Below are 5,781 nucleotides of genomic sequence, written 5' to 3'. Positions count from 1 at the left end.
AAGCCCAAGGGGATGTTATTTGCTTATTTGTCTAGAGAGGCTAGGACTTGGCAGCAGATTCACCCACTATGTCCTTCCTACTACCCATTTTTCCGAGATTCTGATGGATATGCTTCTTCTGATTGGCTGTGTCATGGAGGGAAATGAGGTATACTTCCCCCGATTAATCAGGCGAGGCATGTGGCGAACACACATCCGTGGTCTCCTACCATTTCCTACATTGGTCACTAGCATGATTGAGTTTTCCGGTGCCCCATGGAGGGACGATGACATGACACCACCACCCCCAGACGACGATGACAAGGAGGTTACTATTTCGTGGGGTACGTGGGTGCACGAGAAGCCCCCATCCAGGCGCCGCTCTCGAGCTAGAGCAGCAGTGGAGGCAGCTAGACCTTCATCATCTATAGCAGCGGCATGACCCTCTTCTTCTTCAGCAGCAGTAGCACCTTTACCACCACCAGCAGCACCTGAGCCAACATATCAGCTAGTACAGCGCCTGTTTCGCTTCATGGAGCGCAGCGAGCGTCGTATCATGCGATGTCTCGATCGCATAGACCAGATGTTTGTATCACAGGGCATTGAGCTACCCCCTCTCCCTGACTCTCCCGCTTCCGATGAGGAGGAGCACGAGGCAAAGCACGAGGAGGAGCATGTTGAGGAGCCGGTTCAGCAGGAGGCTCTTCCACAGACGCCGGCTACTCAGGAGACCCAACAGCCTCCCGAGGAGCCAGTGCCCTAGAGAGTGCCCCAGACAGTGCCCTAGCCAGAGCCAGATGCGACTATTGACCCTCACCATGAGCCCGATTAGTAGCATCGAGGACGATGCTTTATCTTAAGTGTGGGGAGGTCACTGTCGTAGCCGTCGGTGGATTTGGTGAACATTTTTAGACACTATCACTTAGTTCATCTTATTTTGCTTTATTTTGTACTATTTTAGGATTATTGTACATATTTACTATTGTGGATACTTTTATTTTGGTTATTGCATACTTTTATTGTATATATTGCATTTTAGCCTTGTGGTTGTGATTTGAAAAATATTTTGAATTGTTGAAAATCTAGTTAAACCCTTTGTGCATAAAAGAATTTATTTTGATTGAAAAAGAGGGCAAAGTAAGGAATTTTAGAATTTCTTAATCACAACATTGCATTTAGAATAAGCTTAATCAAAACAATGAATTTTTCCAAAAGAATTTATTTATATGGCACCACCCCAATTGATTGGAAAATTTTTGTGGAACTTGCATGAATTCATACTTTTGTGGACCATGTTTTGAGCTAAGAACACAAGATTGTGAGTTTTGAGCCTATTGTGTGGTTACATCTTATAACCACTTATTTCCCTCCTTGTGTGAAATTGTTCTTTTCCTATGATTGTGATCCTTGATTTGTTTTATTCTTTATGTCCAATTATTCCATGTATTCATGCATTTATATGATTGAGGCCATTATTTCATTAGCTTACTTGCCCAAATAGCATACCTTTTACTCTCCATTGTCAACCAAATTTGAGCCTACGCTTAACCCAATTGTTCTTTAATTTAGCACATTACAAGCCTAAAGTGGAAAATAATAGAGTCCCTTATTTGGATCTTTGATTAGCTTAGGCTAGTGAGAGTGTTTTATATTCAAGTTGGGGAGATTGGGAACATTGATTGGGATAAAAGGGTGCCTTGTTTTTTTTTTATATTTGGAAATTGGGTACATACTCATGCATTAATCAAATGTTAAACCTTATACATTGATGATCTTGTATGTAGTTTTGAAAGAAAGGAAAAAAAATGAAGAAAAGAAAAGAAAAGAAAAAAATATGCATAGAAAAAAAGAAAAAAAATAGAAAAAGAAGAAAAATAATTAAGAGGGGACAAAATGCCCCAAAGTAAAATCCAGTAAGAGTCAATGCATAAGTGTTGTGAAAATCAAAAGAAAATGCATGAGCATGTGAAAAAGTGAAAAATGGGTAGTTAGGCTAGAACTTAATTGTATAGGTCATTATAGGTTAGGTGAAAAAGTTTAAACTCATCAAAGATTCAAATTCTAGTCCACTTAACCATACATGATCCTACCTTGACCCTAGCCCCATTACAACCTTTGGAAAAGACCTCATGATATTTGTATGCATGCATTGAATAATTGTTGATTGTTAGATGAAGAACAAATTTTGAAAAGCATGATTAGGGGAGAATTGAGTGAATCAACCCCTAAACACTTCAGTGACTAGAGCGGATACACATCCGGTGAGGGTTGGATTGCTCAATTGCATGTATTCACCACCATCATTCTTATTCATGCAAAGTTTGTAACTCATTTTTGATAATTCAATACAATTGTGGGTTGGATTTTGACTCTCATTGCTTTAGCCCTTATGCTTATATATATGTTCTCTTGGAAGTTGAATTGTTTTTACCAAGCATTTGCATTCATATAGTTAGTTGCATTTAGATAGTTTGCATTTAGATAGTTTAGTTGCATTGAATAAATGTCATACCCTTTGCTTCATTCTTGGTTTAGCATGAGGACATGCTAAGGTTTAAGTGTGGGGAGGTTGATAAACCCCATTTTTAGGGTTTATCTTGTGTTGAATTTAGAGCATTTTTATAACCTTTCCTCATATTTATTCAATGAGATAACATGATTTTGTGATTGTCTCCGTATTTGTGCTTAGATGTGAAAACATAATTTTTAGACCTTTAATTTGATAGTTTTAATCTTCTTTTGATTCCACTAGATGCCTTGATGTGTTAGCTAGTGATTTCATATTGAAAAGGGCTAGGAAGGGATCAAAGGAGTGAAAGGAAAGCATACTGAAAGAGCGAAACTCTCGCGCGATCTAGAATTTTCACAATTAAATTCGCGTTGGTAGTATAGCTTCTAGACCGACAAGAATTCCTTTCTTACAAAAGTTTGGTTGTCACAAGTAACAAAACCCAATAAAATAATAATTACCGAAGTATTCAAACATCGGGTCGTCTTCTCAAGGAGTTGCAGGGCAGTATGATTTATTATTGGTTATGAGTAAAAGTGTCTTTTTGGGTTTTTGATGTATGAGATAAAAAGCAAGAATAGTAAATGGCAAGAAAGTAAACTGTAGGGATTAATTCAAATAAATAATAAAACTCTTGGTAAGGTATAAGGAATTGAAGTCCTATCCTAGTTATCCTTATCAGATGTGAAGAGAATTGGATTCAGCTCCCACTTTTAATTAACCCTTGCTAAACAAAGGGAAGTCAAGTAGACAAATTAATTTGATCCTCAGGTCTTAGTCAACTCCTATGGAGAGACTAGAGTTATTGAAGTATAAATTAACCAGCAAATAATTCTAATTCCAATCAACAGCTGAGTTTGATAACTCAAGTGTTATAAATCACTTAACCAAAACCAAAAGGGGAAAATAAATCTAAATTGAATTGAAATCATCATAAATAGAATAAGACAATTATTAGTCTGAAATACCTCAAATTATATTAAATAGAACATTCAAATCTAAACATGGAAAAGTTCATAAGCCAATTTGGGAACATAAGTAATTAACAAATAAAAGCAATAGAGTATAGAAGAGAAATAAAGTAAAAGAGCATTGAACCTGAGAGGAAGTTGAAATCCTAATCCTAATCCTAAATCCTAAGAGAGAGAAGAGAACCTCTCTCTCTAAAACTACATCTAATCCTAAAAATTATGAATTATGAATGTTGTATTATGTATATCCTTTGATTCCTCCATTCTCTGGCTTATATTCTATGTATCTGGCTTGGATTTGGGCCAAAAAAGGGTCCAGAAATCGCAGGGGGCGTTTTCTGCAGATTCTTGTACGTGGCGTCTGTCACGCGTCCGCGTGGGTCACACGTTCGCGTCATTTGGGAATTTTCCTCGTCACGCGTACGCGTCGGTCACGTGTACGCGTCATTTGCGTTCTGCTCAAGGCGCGCGTCTGTGTCATCCATGCGTTTGCGTCGCTGTATTTTCGCGCTAGGCATGCGTTCGCGTCATCCATGCGTCCGCGTCGCTGCCTTTTCTTCAAAACTCTATTTTTGTGCTTTCCTTCCATTTTTGTATGTTTCCTTTTGTCCTTTGAGTCATTCCTGCCCTACAAGATCTGAAAATACTTAACACACTGATGAGCGGATAATTTATACGCTTTTTGGCATTGTTTTTAGTATGTTTTTAGTAGAATCTAGTTACTTTTAGGGATATTTTCATTAGTTTTTATGTTAAATTCACATTTCTGGACTTTACTATGAGTTTGTGTGTTTTTCTGTGATTTCAGGTATTTTCTGGCTGAAATTGAGGGACTTGAGCAAAAATCAGATTCAGAGGTTGAAGAAGGACTGCTGATGCTGTTGGATTCTGACCTCCCTGCACTCAAAGTGGATTTTCTGGAGCTACAGAACTCGAAATGATGCTCTTCCAATTGCGTTGGAAATTAGACATCTAGGGCTTTCCAGAAATATATAATAGTCCATACTTTGGCCAAGAATAGATGACGTAAACTGGCGTTCAATGCCAGCCTTCTACCCAAATCTGGCGTCCAGCGCCAGAAAAGGATCCAAAACCAGAGTTGAACGCCCAAACTGGCACAAATACTGGCGTTCAACTCCACAAATGGCCTCTGCACGTGCAACACTCAGGCTCAGCCCAAACACACACCAAGTGGGCCCCGGAAGTGGATTTATGCATCAATTACTTACTCATGTAAACCCTAGTAGCTAGTTTATTATAAATAGGACCTTTTACTATTGTATTAGGCATCTTTTGATCAGCTTTTGATCTTTGATCAGTTGTATGCTATCTTAGATCACAATAGGGGGCTGGCCATCTCGGCCATGCCTGGACCTTCACTTATGTATTTTCAACGGTAGAGTTTCTACACTCCATAGATTAAGGTGTGGAGCTCTGCTGTTCCTCAAAGATTAATGCAAATACTACTGCTTTCTATTCAATTCTTCTTATTTCTCTTCTAAGATATCCATTCGCACCCAAGAACGTGATGAAGGTGATGATTATGTGTGACGCTCATCATCCTTCTCCTTTATGAACGCATGCCTGACAAACACTTCTGTTCTACATGAAATAAGCTAGAATGAATATCTCTTAGATCTCCTAACCAGAATCTTCGTGGCATAAGCTAGAATGATGGCGGCATTCAAGAGAATCCGGAAGGTCTAAACCTTGTCTGTGGTATTCCGAGTAGGATTCAATGATTGAATGACTGTGACGAGCTCCAAACTCGCGATTGCAGGGCGTCAGTGACAGACGCAAAAGGATAGTAAATCCTATTCCAGCATGATCGAGAACCGACAGATGAATAGCCGTGCCGTGACAGGGTGCGTGAGCATATTATTCACTGGGAGGATAAGATGAAGCCATTGGCAAGGGTGATGCCTCCAGACGATTAGCCGTGCCGTGACAGGGCATTGGATCATTTTCCCGAGAGATGACCGAAAGTAGCCATTGACAGTGGTGATGTATCACATAAAGCCAGCCATGGAAAGGAGTGAGACTGATTGGATGAAGATAGCAGGAAAGCAGAGGTTCAGAGGGACGAAAAGCATCTCCATTCGCTTATCTGAAATTCCTACCAATGATTTACATAAGTATCTCTATCCCTACTTTATTATATAATATTCGAAAACACCATTATCACTTTATATCTGCCTGACTGAGATTTACAAGGTGACCATAGCTTGCTTCATACCAACAATCTCCGTGGGATTCGACCCTTACTCACGTAAGGTATTACTTGGACGACCCAGTGCACTTGCTGGTTAGTTGTATCGAAGT

The sequence above is a fragment of the Arachis ipaensis genome, chromosome B7 (genome assembly GCF_059453495.1).
Source record: "Arachis ipaensis isolate K30076 ecotype BB chromosome B7, ASM5945349v1, whole genome shotgun sequence".
Taxonomy (NCBI): Eukaryota; Viridiplantae; Streptophyta; class Magnoliopsida; order Fabales; family Fabaceae; genus Arachis; species Arachis ipaensis.
Note: the sequence above shows the minus strand (reverse complement) of the source record.